Source organism: Pararge aegeria, chromosome 3 (genome assembly GCF_905163445.1).
Source record: "Pararge aegeria chromosome 3, ilParAegt1.1, whole genome shotgun sequence".
Lineage (NCBI taxonomy): Eukaryota > Metazoa > Arthropoda > Insecta > Lepidoptera > Nymphalidae > Pararge > Pararge aegeria.
In genome coordinates, this window is record NC_053182.1 from 21,473,883 (window position 1) to 21,490,691 (window position 16,809).

Here is a 16,809-nt window from a genome sequence, read left to right on the forward strand (position 1 = left end):
TGTAGTAGCTTAGTGGTTAAGACTTCGGCAACACATTCGGGGCGAGTTCAAATCCCAGCCCGCACCTCTGACTTTTCTTAGTTATGTCAGTCTACTAATCACTTGTAACGGTGTACGAAAACATGGTGAGGCAACCTTTGAAGTAAGAATCCCCCCTTTCTTTCAGGTATTTCTCAGGTTAGGTACAGTGGTCACAAACCAGCCGAAGGTATTCACCACATAAGAGTAACAATTCCAAAATAGAAGATAATCAATGTTGGTTTCGTATATTTCCATCCATTGTTAGTTCGGCTGGGTCGCCTTCGTTGAGGAAGTTCACTTGGGTAACAGCTGCTGCTACTCAAGAGGAAAACTTAAAGGAAAACCAAACTTCCGCAAGATATCTGCCATGTAGTTCGGAGTATCCATATCACTTTAGTACATTGCGTCAGGCATTGTCTCTTCAAAATCACAAATTTACTGTATAATAAATTTTGTAAGAGTTACATTTGCCAAATATTTTTCTACATTATTTTGTTTCTTAACTGAAACAGTTTATTTATAGCTCAGGATTTATCTACTTTATTAAAATAGTTTTTTGAAATTCCTTCTTAATCTCTCTTTTATCGAGCCATTTACTGTAAAAGTGCTACTTCAACTTGTGCTCAAACTCTATGTCTAGTAATTCTAGGAAAGTTAAAAATGAATAATAAACTGTTTAATCCTCAGATTAACATATTTTCTTCATATGAAGATTGCTAAAAACCTCACATATGATGCAGCCCACTCGCCGGAGTGTTAATGAATATGACATATGAATATTCATTGCAATATTCACATAAAATATTTTTGTACAGGTAAGCTTTTATTGTACAATGCTGAGATGAAGATGTTAAATGTTAATTGTTACAAATTCTTAACACTCTGTCGTTTTATGTTTTACTATAATAATTATCCAGAAATCTGCAGCAGAAGTAATCCAGAAACCTAGTTTTAAGCACATAAATGATATCAAAAATAGAGAACATTAAGTTTAATTTTCTGAAAGTCTGCACGTTCTTTTGCACAAATATATTATGATTGAAAATGAGGGTAAATCAAGCAATGACCAACCTCGAGCGGCGCCGGTGCTGCGAGGCAGTCCGGACCTATGGCTCACTCTGCACTCATCAACACAACACCATAGTACACCTCACAACACACCGCTTAAACACCTCAAAAGTATTTCCCGGTACAAGTCAAGCACAGTTTACACTCTAAAAGTATTATCTCGCAAGCTGTTTCTACTCCGCTCGCTCGCTCGTAAAGTATTCCACGGCACGAGTTATCCCGTTCGCTCGGGCACGGGAATGTTCGGAGGCGCGAGGGCGGGCGGGAGCGTGCGGATGGGGCGCCGGGCGCCGCGCGACTGCCGCCCTGCGAGCGGCAGCGCGCGCCGCCGGCTACCTCCGCGGCAAACAAAACGCAGGTTGTTGTGACTTGTGGCCGAGGAGCATTTCAAATGTACCCTGAATCTGTGTGTCTTTGGAGGTCCGACTTTTGTGATACCCTCTTTTCTCTACAGCTTTTAATTATCACCGTCAAGAATATTTTTACAAGTGGGTGATCAGAAATTTGTTCGATAGAACTTTGTTTATATATCAATACGGTATGATGCAGTAGGTGTTCCGTATTTTTCACATCGACTCAAGACCTTTTGGAGAGACCCAGTTCGATCCCCGTCAAGCTCCTCTCACTTTTCGAAGTAATATACGTTTTTAAGCATATAAATATCACTTGCTCTCCTGAAAATTGCATGCATGAGAGTTCTTCTTGTGTTTAAAGGCGTGTGAAGTTTCCAATCAAAGTTCGTATAGCTAAGTGTGCAAAACAACATTGATAATTTAATTTAAGCAAAAATTAACAAGACGCGTTTTTAGACGAAAAAGAATACCGGAAATTGATATATGGACTGGAACCAATAGCTTAGCGTAACGTCCGAAGCACGAAGGAGAAGCAAAGGTTCCAGATGAGGACAGGGGTCAACGCAGTACCTACATCGATTCGTTGCGCCGTCGCATTAATATAAACCGCCCGCATTGAATACATTAAAACCAGATAACATTCATGATTTGGAATAGATAATAAAATGATGTTGTACGGTAAGTTGAAAACTTAATTACCGCCAATATAAACCTGAGTATCGTTTTCACCGGCGCAAATAATGCATGAAATTGACAATTCAAATGCAGTCGTTTGACGCGCGATTTATTAGGTTAGTTAATTAGTGCTTTAGTGAAATGTATCCGGAATATTATCGGTTTAGCGTTGTTGGAAGTTACGATTTCATAATTGTTTTAATATTCATAAAGCTTTGCGTTACGTCGTCGTTGGCATTTGTTTCGCCTTTTTTTTAGAATCCCGCGTAAACTGTTTACCTTTCCAGGCTAAAAAGTTTACCAAGCGTTAGAATGCACCTCATGCGAAATTTGCCAAGATCGGTCCTAAGCCGAATATAGGAAATATATTTATTATTTTTAAATCTCGCGAAAACGGTCCCTCGATGCATTTCCAATATTAAAAGTGTGTTATTTCCGTTCCTTGGATGCAAACTTTCGGTGCCAAAATTCGTCACGGTTGGTGCAGCGGTTGAGGCGTAAATACTTGTAACAAACAAATTTTATGAACAATACCATAACACCCAGCCTTTATCCGGGATAAAAATTATCTTAAGCCACACTCTGATCAATAAACTATCTTTATGCAATAGAGCAAGTCAATAAGTTGTTTTTGCATAAAAGAAGAACAAAAATGAAAACCAACGGGCTTTTCGCAACTAAATTACTCATAACATCAAAATAAGCCAAATCCGACTTGATCGTGGTTGTATCTCATTCGTTCAATTATAACAGTTACCTTCATATTCACGAGTATTGCTCCAGTTCCAACAGTGTTTCTATTCATCATCATCATCATCATCATCATCGTCATTGTCAACCCATGACCTGCCCACTGTAGGGTATCCTCTTAGAATAAGATGCATAGAGGTCATAATCCAACACGCTGGTGTGCAACATGGCATGAAGATTTCCTCACGATGTTTTACTGCACAATTTAAGCAAGTGATATTTATTCATTTAAATTAAAAAAGTGTGCTCGACATCGAAATCTATTAGCAAAGGTTAGAATATAATACGAGTAAATAACCTTTTATTTGAGTGATTACTATCCGACATGATAAATACACATACGATTTAAGGTAACACGCTCAATAATACTTATTGTAATCCGAGATTTATATTAATAGAAGATGTGACACAACATTCTTTATTTATTCAATTGGTGAATAAGGGTAATGATGATTGATATGCTTTGCGAAAGCTGCGTCTAAATCGGTCAATAATCGTGGTGATGCGATTAAATAAACATACGTAGACCGATCAATGACACGCTCGTTTGCCGATATGAAAAACTAACTAACTTTACTACTATATTTTTATATTTGTCAAAGATTACAGATATAAAATCGCGTGAAAAATTTTTCTAATGCCCGGTTGCCCGGATGTTAACCCTCATTTTCACTGCACATTAAAATGGAGTGACGGGTTCGAGCGCCACATATTTCTTTGAAAGGGCTACTACTCATAATTCAACGACACAACACAGTAAGATATTTCATTGCTTAAAACGCACATTATTTCGAAAAGATATACAAAGGCGTGCCGGGCTTCTAACGCGATCTCTCGTAAGAGGTCAAAGTCGTTACCACTAGACTAGCTCACTGCTAAGCAAAAACTTCAAGGTTCCCTCATCATCATCATCATCAATTCAACCGATTGACGTCCACAGCTGGACATAGGTCTTGTGTATGGAGTTCCAAAATTCACGATCCTAGGCCGCTTGTTTCCAGCGGCTCTTAGCGACTCCACATCTTTCGGGGGCGACCTACGCTTCGTGTACCGGACTCCATCGTCCTTCGGTTCTCCGAGCTATGTCTCCCTAAATATAATAGAATATTTTTTTGGAATGGGGTGATATTAACTTCTATCTATAGATACTTACAAACTTTTTCGGTGTAAAACGCACTTAATTTCAATAAATGGTCGTTTTAAAACAAATCCCATTTAAACTGGCACAATTGCTTTAAATGAATCGTTTCCTTGTGCCCGAGTACCTTCTCACTTCGTAATATGCTCGTCGAGAATCACCATTTAAAAATGATTTCATTATACCCTCTTTAATTTGGAGAAACATATTTTTTTATTTTCTATTTCCTCAAGCTATGGCAAATAAAGGTTGCCTGTATGTCTAAGGCTAGCTGAATAGCATTAGGTCCCGTAGGTCCAACAACGAACACGAGGTCCTAGATTCAATGGTAGGGCAAAAAATTGGAATGTATTGGATTTCTCTACCAAAAGTACTGACGCAAAGGAAGTTTGTTTTGTTGGGCACCAGTCCAGAGCAAATTTAACCCTCTCGGCTCTGTCTTATTAGAGTCCCACTGCAGGGCACATACTTCCATTCTAGTAGGAGAAGACCTTTTAGCTTAAAATCACCACGCTGCTCCATTGCAGGTTTGTTTGCAGAATAAGATCAACATGGTTAAATAACGTCAATAGTACTAAAAAAGCCGAAGAATCTGTACTGTGTCGTTTATAATTTCTTCAATCTTACACTCCACCCAAAACAGATCTTCGGTAATTTACTCTCTATGCACGTTATGAAAGAAAAGAAAGAGTGAAGTAATTCATTGTAAAGTCAATATCTTCCGAGGATCCAACGTTGGCACGAAACGTGTGTAGAGAGTACATTGCCGTAGATCTGTTTAGGGTGGAGTATAAAGATTGAGGTAATTACAAATTACACCTTACAGTTTCTCCTGCTGTTCGCGGAGTATAGCAAATAAATCATAACGTACCTACTCATAAGTATCAATTTGCACCACCTTTGAGATATGACGAGCAATAAATAAACCTAATTAAGTAATTACAGTGCTGCGGTAAATCAAGCATGAATCCAATACATCAACTGATATCACATTCACTGCCGCCAGATTTCGCGCTAAGACACCGGATAAAGAGTATTGCACACGACATCTGTGCGTGGAGAGTGCAATACGTGTGCGTGGCAGCGCCAGTTGTATCGTACGACACTGCATCGACGCAAGACTACCTGCAGCTCTCGCAATATCCGTTGCGTAGTTTACAAGATTTAAGCGTAAAGACTGTAATCTCATCTCCCGCAAGATAGAAAAATGATTGTAAATTTTAAGTTGGAAAAGAGCAACTACTGAGTTTCTTGTCGGCTCTTCTCGGTAGAATCTGCTTTCCGGACCAGTGGTAGAGTCACTACAAGCAGACATACTTGACGTTTTAAACGTGCTTATAAAGCAGGCCTAATTGAAAAAGTGAATTTTGAATTTTGCGTTCCGATCTACACAAACCTAGTACGTGGCGCATTGAAACGCCACTCCAGGCGCCACGCCAGGTGTTGTACGATAGACACGGATGCGCCACGCAGACGTGCTGCAAACGCCACGCACTGTGTGTCTTGTGTGTGTTGCCCTTAAGGCGGAGTGCGGACGCGTGTCACGGTGTCTGCGGCGGCGGAAGGGCGGCCACTGAGCACAAAGCGCCATTGTGCGCTCGCTCGCTCGTCACACAATAGTAATTGTACACTGAGGCTGGATCAATGTACAATTGATAGATGTAACGTTATATGTATTTGCTTACGTAGGTACTTAAGCGGTCTTTCGGAAGGAGCTAGTTTGATTCCTCGCACCTACTAACTTTAAACAACACGCACGTGAAGAAAGCTATACACGTTTTTAATTCAATTTAAGCAATCAAAATATTGGTGTAAAAATTCTCGAGGAAACACGCATGGACGAGTTGTCCAAAGCGTTATCACAAAGGCGTATGGGCTCTCCCAATCGGCACTGGACCAGCGTGAGTACGGCCTAAACCCTTCTTATTCTCAGAGGAGATCCGTGCTCTGCAGTGGGTGGGATGATAATTTTTATACTTATTACAGTTTTATATAAAGTGTACATTCTACTTTCATATTATTATTCTAAAATGTACACTTGTTCAGTCGCACATTTATATAAACATAAATATAATCACTTTAACCGAAGTGAAGTGAATACCAGCAAGCAAGTGGGTCCCAACGTCCATCGGTAAATTAGAAAAGTGGTCGTGGCCGAAATTCGACCATAAATAATTAAAATTATAAGTTGGAACATTATTAAGGTTCTATTATTAAAAACTACTTCTTTAATAGACACACACTTACAGATACGCCAAGGCTACGCTGTCAATGTGCTTGTTTTTTTTTGTAATCTATATATATATAATGAAAATGGTCTTCGTTTGAGGCTCAATCACGCCTAAACTACTGATCGTATCGACATGAAACTACCACCATTCGATGCGAAATTTTTCCTAGATGGTTTATGGCTATCTATTTTTTGAATTCCAACATTCCTTCATTTTTTTATTGCTGTTTTACTTTTATGAACATTTATCCCGCTAATAAAAACAAAAGATAAGCATTTTCTCTTGATTCTTTTGTTTTCATGGATTTCAACAGAGTGTATTAAACGGATTATGGTTTTTTTACATTCAGCTAAGAATCTACTCACGGTAGTAGAGAACGGCTGGACCAATTGGGCTTTTTTTTATCTTCAGAATTGTCAGGAGAAAGTTTTGTATGTAAGAAAATTTTAAAAAAGCCCGATAAAAAGTTAAAAATTTCGATGATAATCGAAGAATTCCCATCTATATAGTCACTCACCACGAAATCTCGGGAACCATAAGACTTAGAAACGTGAAACTTGGTAGGAATATTACTTTAGCTATGTAGAGGTCAGCTATGAATAGATTTTAAGAAATTCATTCCCTAAAGGGGATTGCGGGGGCGTTAACAATGAACAATTGCCGTTTTTAAACTATAGCTCCTATACACTTCAAATTTGGTAGGAATCTTCTGTAAGAGGTGTAGAAATAGGCTATGAACGAATTTTACGATAGCTCACCCCAAAGGGGGTTGTGGGGGTGGGTATTAACAATTAATATTATTAATTTTCCAGCTAAAGCTCCTACAAGCTCCAAATTTTGTAGGAATTTTCTAGAAGTGATGTAAAAATGATTTATGAACAAATTTTACGATATCCCACCCCAAAGAAGATTGCGGGGGCGTTAACAATGAAAATTTTCAATTTCCAAGCGATAGCTCCTATAGACTCCAAATTTAGTGAGAGTGTTCTATATGTAATATAAAAATGATCTTCGAGCGGATTTTACAATGAATCACCTCCAATAAGGTTCGCGGGGGTGGGTGTTAACAATAAAAAAATTCAATTTCGAAATATAGCTTCTAAAAATTCTAAATATGGTAGGAATCTTTTATTATTCACATAAAGAACATCTCAAAATGGATTTCAATAAAGTCTACTTCCGACAGGAATTGCGGGGGTGGGTGTTAAAATCTAAAATTTTTATTTCTAACCTGTAACTTCTACAGACTCCAAATTTGGTGGGGATCTTCGTGTATGTAGGGATATTCGTGTATTTCCTTACAACAATCGTCTTTTTGGCAGCGGAGAAAAAGTCATTGAGAGGTTTCAAAAACTTAACTTTACATGTAGCTATCCAATCAACGGACTAAGAATTTTACATTCATTTTACTTTTGCAGACTACATAACCGACGAATTCTTTTATTGCGGGATCGCGGAAATGTAACAGATTAAAATGAATGCATTTTCCAAGCACATGAGATGTGGAAAAGAAATTTAGTTACTTATTCCAATAGAATTCATAAAAAACATGCACAATTAATTTTCTATAAAAAATTGATGTCACGGAGAAAATTTTAGTTAACAAAAAATTCGTCGCACTTGAACCTAGACAGATTTCAACTTCACATATGAGACTTGCAATGACTTTAACTTAAACTTTCAATGCTCATTTCAAATTTTTTTCTTCATGTCAATTATTATTAATTTTTGGAAGAAAGGCACGGAAATGTTATAATGATTGCACATTGAAAGTTACAATGAATATTAGTGAGAAAAATCACCTGGATGAAAGATACAGGCTAAATCGATGGAATTTGGAATTTGAGTAAGTCTAAACAATATCGATGCTTACAGTTCTATCCGCGGGGCCTATTTATGTTCATACAAAAATAAAAAAAAAGGAGAATAATAAAAATATGAAATAAATAAATAAAAATGAAACATAAAATGTAATTTATTTCCTTTTTCAATTCGCCCAGCGAAGCGGGCTGGAAACGGCTAGTCCAAATATAATCGAAAAAGGTGTGTGTGTCCAAGACATGGTAGTGTGTGGAACTTTTTTTTATAGATTTAATGTATGTTTTATGCATAATTTAAAGAAAAATTAGCATTCTGCACTCCTTCTCTGTATAAACTATAAATGTAGGAAATTTCATACTCCTCCGTCCGCGCAATTTTCGTCAAAAGGGGTACAAAGTTCTTCCTTCACGTATTAATGTAAAGTTACTAAAAAACTATTTTGTTGGATTAGTGTTAAATATCTAAACGATGTGTTTAGTTGGGACCTAAGAAAATTCGTTATAGCTTCAGCAGACAATCTCGACAATTTGTAATGTTTTCTGACAAAGTAAAATATATTGCGTGTCGTAAATATGATTCTGGATGTGGAAATGTTCCCTGGCGGCCGCCAGATAATTTATCACAAATCGATCTGGGCGGCTGCATACCGCGCGCCCCCGGGGCCGCTCGGTGGGATGAACGGTGTCAAAAACTGTTTAGCACTCTGTTATTTACTTCTACGCGGTTTCTATCCTAGTACAAAGTTATTTAGTAAGTTACTTTACTCTTGTTCTTCCAATCACTGCTATCAGTCGTAGGTTCTAATACGCATTTTGTCGATGAGAATCATCCGCCGCCCAACAGCCTAACACGTGCCTTTAAGAGTTCCAGTACCACGTCGCGTAGTAAGCGATATGGGTTTAATATAACTGCTATACTCCTAACAAGTTAGTCTGATACCATCTTAGGCTGCATCATCAATTACCCGGTGAGATTTAAATCAAGGGCTAACTTGTAGTGGAATAAATAAAAAAATTTAAGCCCTCTTATATTATCCATTGATTGTCAGAGCATGCGTATAGCAGAGTATAAACCCGTCGTACAGTGCACTTCTTTTATACGCCAGTTGAGTTTCGATTTCTTATTTGATTATCCTCTCCTCTTATTCCTGTAGTAAGAGGGCTCACATACCTATTTTATATTTCCATGCAAACCCGATTATTTTTCTACGTACTATGCCAGCCTATTTATTAATATGACTGGCATTACTTTTAAACTTCTTTTACCACCACTCATCCATCTTTGTATTCGCATGTCAATCGCAGTCGTAAATTTTTTTTCGCCCAAAACTTTGATCTATATAATATTTTGAGCCTCCTCATTTAAATTTTACCCACCCATTTTAATAATTTACAAATTTTTAATACCATAAATATCACACAATGAGGAAATGGAAACTCTTTATGATGATATATCCATGGATCAAATACGCTATCAACTGTACAGTACGTAGTACGTGTAGTACTGTGTAGTAGTAGCTACGGTAATCGAATAAATACATAACATTTAGAAACATTTCAAGATGCAGCGGCTATCTGCAGAACAAGTGGCTATAATTTTATAAGAGCTCCTATCTCATTGAAAAGGAATTGCATTAGATAAGGCGACGAGCAGTCAGTATTGACGCCAACTGAGATTGTATTACGGGCTTTTATACGTTTCCAGTCGACGAGAATATGAAACTCACTTTATTCAGTCAAAGATGGCTGACATCCAAATGTAGAATGCTCTATCCATTCTTCAAGTTTCCCGGCATTTTTCTTTTATAAAGGCATTGCAATGTCGTGGTCAGGCCCTTAACTAACTAAACATGTTTGATATTATATAATATTTTAAACACGGAATTACTGGAGCATAGTATTTGACTGATTCGTTGGTCTACTAGTTAAAGTTGAAATTAAATAGGACGACGGATTACAAGATCCTGGGCCACGATTCCAAAGGTTTGCCAAACAATTTTAAGTAACTTTTTACATCATCGTTATAGTTTTGGTAATTAATAATCTGAGTATAGTGATTATACTAACTTTTAGGGTAATATAGAATAAAGGAGAATGTGGAAATAGCACCTTGGAGCTGCGCCACTCACATTATCTTATTATCGGAGGGTAGGTGATAAATTACTGGACAACATGGCCGTCGCCTAATTGTGCCGCGCGCCGTTCGCCGCGCCACACGCGATTTTCTTAATTTATGAGACAACCAATAAATTCAGCTAATGCTTGTAGATAAACTCCGCATACGTGCGGCGATTGATAATAGACAAAACCGATGTGCCTCTGTGGTCCGAAATATCTTAATCCTAAAAATTATGATGATGGAGGTAAGGTGGATTCCGTATCCCTAACATGTATACAAGCAGTGCGGTGGGTCTAAGCTTTATTAAGCTCTCTATGAGGAAACAAGGCCTAGGCCTAGGCCTCTGAAAAAGTTCAAAGTTTGTATTAAATTTAAGCTTATAGAAAATTCATATTATAGTATTAAGGACTACGTTATCGATAAAAAAGCTTGGTTGTGAACTATTGCTCTAACCAGGCTGCTCTTCTAATAATTTTAAATGACAAATATTACAGTAAATGTATAAAGTGGGTAAATAATTAAACGTTTGATAACTGTAAATTTATACTTTCTAGATATTTTATTAAATTATTTAGGATTTTAACAATTGCGCTAGTAATTTTTATTTAGTTAATAGATAGATTTCAAGAAACAATTAAAATAATATTTGATTAATAACCAATGTTCATGACATTGAGTTAGTGGGTATTTTGATATAAATACGACTGCATTATTGATACATTTCAGTCCGACATGGACTCGAACGATGCAAAAATACCTCCCGGTGTCTTAGACGTTATCGCAATGTAAGATGGTGATATCCAAAAAGAACACTCGCCTAAGTTTGTTGTGGGCTTCTTAGATCAGGACGCGTTTGAAACCCGTAGCTTTAGTTTTAGTTTTTCAAATATGGTTATATCATCTCACTACCAAATTTCTCATATAATGTACGCAACATAAGTGGTAACTATGAGCCTATATGAATAAATATATTTTTGACTTTGACTTTTACTATTATGATGATGATAAGTAAAAGATGTTATGTATAACTTTTATTGTGATTACGTTTTCCTAAGAATTAACGTTCTAATAAGTTTAATCATAATTCATAATTAGGGCTTATCGAGTAATAAATAACTAAGTAAACCCAGATTGATAATTGCACGGAGTTTATTCACTCTAGAGGTAAAAACAGTCCACTATGCTACCACAAAGAATTCAAGTAAGTTGTCAAGTTACCTAAAGTTTGCTCAAATTGTGTGGCCCCATATTACTATTTTACAAGCTGATAACAAGTTATTGCACTACTTGATAACTAATGTAGCCAATTTAAATAGGCATAAAACAGGGATGCCTTATATATGAATGGAGCAAAAAACTTGTTAGCATGGTCGAGAATCTCAAGGAACTATCAGAGGCACAAAATTATAAGCACAAACCAATTTATAACTCTGACTTTATTTGCGACGCGGTGACTTCGACATTATATCGATATTCCAGCAGTAAAACATATAGAAGGAAGGAAAAAAGGTAGAGAGGTAAGAATTAACAGTACTTTAGTGAAGTGGCACCTCACACGTATGGCGACTGTCCAGTGAGGTACGCGATGTGTCAAAGCGAGTTCGTCACGGGGCGTGTAACTAAATTAAATGTCAAAAGAAAGCTCCCAAATTCAAGCATTGTGATGTAATTCATAGGAGTTATATAGCTTACATGCCATCGATGTACCTCCATCAAATATTATTATTTTAATATATAAGTAGCCGGATGCAAATGAAAACCCATCAGATACTTCTTAATCAGTTAAAAGGCAATGGTTTAAGTACCATAAATAATAAGCATTGTTTACTTCGTCTTCCGAAATTGATTAAAAACAGTATGAAAACGTTCTTATATGAAAAACATTTTTGAATATTTATCTAAAAAAAATCAATTTATTAGTTTAATCTATTTATTTTTAATTCAGTCGAAACAGCTAGTGACTGATAGTTGGATAACAATTGTTTTTACAGATAAAAGAGACTTAAAAACGATCCTGGGTAGTAAAACAAAATGTTTTGAAACTTAAAACCGAGATACACGTTGACTCCATTGTCCCGCACCCGAAGCCGCCGGCAAAAGCTAGTCCTGCTTTAACAGTAACAAAGCCCGTATCAGTATTATCCTCAGACAATTGTCCTCCTGTCTCCGCTGAGTGGAGGAAGACAATGCCTATTTCACGCCCGGCCAAGCTAACGCCGCGCTCAGTGGCCGCGTCGCTGCGCGTCGAATGACCTTCAGTATCCATGATATTCAGGTAGTGACACTAGAACATGCAAGCTTGTTAGAAGTGGAGTTTTCGTCGACAAAGTTTGTCCGCAGAAGTACTAACGCCATGCTTATTTCTCCCGCTAAGCAGCATTGTTGCAATACTGTGTGCCTCAGGTTGATGGACACAGGGCGACACGTTGCAAGGCGTGTTCCTTGCATGCCTTGCCAAGGGCCCAAGATGAGTCCAAAAAAGGGTGTCCCGTCAGTCTTTACACTACGCTTACTATAAGATTTGCAAGCCCGCAATCGTATAATTGATTTCGAGAATAGAACCACTGTAACTTCAAAGCAAAATAAACTTTATCTCTGAGATTCTGTGATCGTATATTTGTTATGCCAATGTGAAGTCTATGACAAGCTGCATATATTCCATTTCAAATTTCTTTACTTTACAGAGTATAGATCTTGTTTAGGTATCGTATCGAACTGTGCCAGTGCGACGAAAACTATGAACCCGATCCCATTGAAGCTAATATTATTTGTTTATTATTTATCCATGAAAGAAAACTAAACAAAATTACACAAAATTGTTTCGTTATCTTCTCTCTGTAACTATAGATACAGTTTTATTTATTTATTTACTTAGCATCTTTTCATGTAAATGAAATCCCGTTGGGGTGGAGCTTTTAAATATTAATTTTATTTTATTGCTAACTTATAATTGCACTAATGCTTAGCAGCCACGCTAGCTTATTTTGTTAACTGTACTTCGTCATTTTTGTGATGACTCTTATAAAAGTGGCACTTAAAAACCCTAAAAAATACAATAAATACATTATTTTTAACATACGAAATACTCAACCTTTGTTTCGTCCCCTTCGAACGGTAGGTACAACAAAGTAAGATTGTATTTCTTGTTGAACGAGTGCTTATAGCACTCGATACAAGTCACTCAAACTCGATTTAGTGTAAACATGTAACAGGAGTGCTATATTTGTTGTTTGCTGCCAGTTCCAGGCGCGAGTGTTTGTTTCAGCGACTGCGCGTGTCGCTTGACCTTTCTATTGCCCTGCTCACTCCGACGTGGGCTCATTTCTCTTGGCTTCCGATTGCTCTCATATTGTGTTCCCTGGTGTATCGAGTTACGCAACAACTTAATAAAATTACTTAAGTTACTAGAAGACTTTGGGAGGAACTGAAACTTATGCATCGCGACTATTTTATATTCTTACATCGCAGGCATAGAACATTATACTGTGAAAGTGTAACAAACAAGCCTAGCGATTTAAACATCGGTAAGCTGCGTAATTTTCCTGATTGCATAGGCAGCTAGCTTATAATCTAAGGTCACTCCTAGAAAATCAGTGGAGCCTTCTATTTTAAGTATTTGTCCATTTTTATAATGCTTTGATCATTTTTTACATTTTAAAATAAAATAAAATAAAAATAAAATGAAAGCCTTTATTTCTAAAACATATTGCAATTATATTTTTACATACAAATTTTATTTTTTTAAAACATTTACGTTGAAGTCGCCTCTACGGCTTAGGCCTCCCCCATCTTTTAAATTCGGTAAAATTAATTCTAAAAACTTTGAATCAACCAATCGAAATTGCAGGAAATAAACGCTGACGCTAGGCGCTAGTTATAAACCACAAATTTGGTAAGAATACTGAAAAAAACGTGCCACCTATCGATTTAGCGTTCCGGTCCGATGTTTATTTGGCAACCTTCCTGAACTTTGTGATTTTAAATGGGAAGTCCATGGTTCGATCGCTGGCAGGGGCAGGTCGGAGGGAGGCATCGAACTTGTCTTGTAACCCCACCCTACCTACAAAGACGCGCCACTAAGTGATTTAGCGTTCCGGTACGACGCCGAGTAGAATAGGATTAGGGCTAGGGCTAACTGCCAAACACCTAACAGATTAGCTAACTTGCAGGTTGCAGTCATATATTTCATTATTTATATATTTTATAAAATAGCGTGGCGATGCGTTGCCAGGGTCTATATTCAATCAATCAGTTTTACCCTCGCCTCGGGCAAAAACCGCTTTACAAGCAAACAGACTGATCACTCTTTTTCGACAGGTACTAATAAGTAGCCGGCCAGTAATTTGCCTCTTTCCTAGTTGGTCGAAGGGTCGCTGCGAGCAGCAGTCGGGCACCGCATGGGCAGCGTGGCGACGACTTCCGCGCGCTATCGACTCGATACTGGGATTGCCTCTCACTTTGATTAAGGGTTATTGCTGCTCGTAATCGATGCCAGCTACGATAAATTGTGCGCAGCCCTCGTAGCACTTCGTAGCACTCGTAGAACTCGTAATATTGGTCACATCTAAAGATGTATTGCGGTGAAACAGAAAGTAATAAGAGACAATGCCTTTATCTTTTTTATTGATTCTCCCGTTTATACATTTATTTTGTACTACGTGGAGTGGCTAAGCTATTTACTAATACAGCGATAACGAACCAATGTGAGATAGTGATAAAAAAAGAATAAAGATGTGGGCCTTTTCTTTGCCTAGGCCCGGTTTGGGCAGCTTATAGTTTTAGTCTTAACATAGGGTGACAGACTTTGAAAATCCTATTTGATTGTTTAAAATTGCTACTAACCTTTATTTATCATTATAAGTAACGCCTGATGATATATAAATGTTATCGAAGCCCGACGACTCTCATCTCTTTGAATTCAATCAAACTGTTATTTCGAAAACAACTGCTTCATGCACTACCTACTCTAGCTGCTATCTACATTCGAAGGCCTAGAGATCAGAATGCAGAATCTAAAACAGAGCTGCCAGGCTCCCCTCTAGGAGGACACTTAATATCGATCAAGAAAGCCTCTGGACATCCGCAAGACAGTGTGAAAGTCTATATTATCGAATTAGGTTATATTAAAGCAAAGGCTTATTCGTACTAACGTTTCTTACCTTAGTTTTTAAGGTTCAATCAATCATCCTCCTGTTTCTGTTACAATTATATATCTTTCCAAGAGCGCCCTTCTTTAAAAAATCCTCCTTCTTTCTCATCCAGTCTCTGCCTTCCACAATTTATTAGGTCGTCGATCCATCGAGCTGCATGCCGTCCTGCGCTGCATTAACGATGCCCGAGACGCGTTTTTTTATTTCCCTCCATTACAAGTTAGCCCTGACTGCAATCTCACCTATTGGTAAATATTATGCAGTCTAACACGGTAACGGGTTTACTTGTTATGAGTATGGTAGTTACAATATACCTACTCACTTAACCGGTTTACACGGGGCATCGTACTGGACAATGCCTCTCACCAGACCAGACCAGAAAGATTTAGAAATTATAAATTGCCCCTGCTGGGTATCGAACCCGGAAACTCACGCCGCAACGCTCACCGCTGCGTCTAAATAGCTGTGTTAGTACTTTGATGGTAGGTACAGCTGTGATTTTTTTTATTGAGTAATAAACGCACAAATAATAACAATAGCGTCATAACACGAAGACATCGTGTACATGGTTTGATATCGGTTCGTTGGCAAGCACGGTGGCGCGGGCTCGCGTGCGCACATGCTCCGAGGGGTAGACGCTCAAATCGCGATTACGTGTCGAGTGTATCACCGAATTATACGGGAATAGCCACTTTAAGGCAATTCTGCCACCCGGAATGGGGTTTGTTTTAAAAAGGCCATTCATTGAAATTAACTGCGTTTGATAAGACACGAGGTTGAGACATACATTACTAACTTTAATCTGTTTCAAACAAGCATTACATTTAAAACTCTCTAGAATCTGCACCCCGGTAGAAAACTTGATGATTAAGGATTGTACTTGGAACCCTCAGACTATTAATGTCTCCCTTCTGAGCCTGTCCATGCGAGGTGATTCTAGGCTGCAATGCGGTCTGGCGATCGTAATAGAGCCTGCGCTTTATGTCCATCATAAGTAATTTAAACGGTAAAATAAGTATTAAAAATTTTTAGCTAACAACACCATCATGAATTAGAGATTGAAACTAAATGAATTAAAGCAATTAAAATTACTAAAACAAGGTTTATATTTATCGGTTGGGTTTTAGTATACAATATTTATGTAAGTGTTTGCGGTATATATTTATGTCAGAAAAACAACAGTTGATTTAGGAGTATCTGCCTTTGAAGAGTCGCTGCAAGCAGACAAACTTGACCCGTGGAATGTAGAAATGCAGTCGTTTATTCCTAGTTTGCTTCTTATTTTCCGCAGCAACGACGCAAATGATTGCCGTCATATTTTATAATGTGTATAGTGAAAAAGTCGGAGTAGAACATACGGTAGTTTGTAACGATTATAAAAACGTCATGAAATATTTTGTGACAGCCTCGACGCCTCTTAAGTGGTTATTACATTCGACATACAAGTAAAGTCGTTGGCAGTTTTTTTTCAGACTGTACTTGCG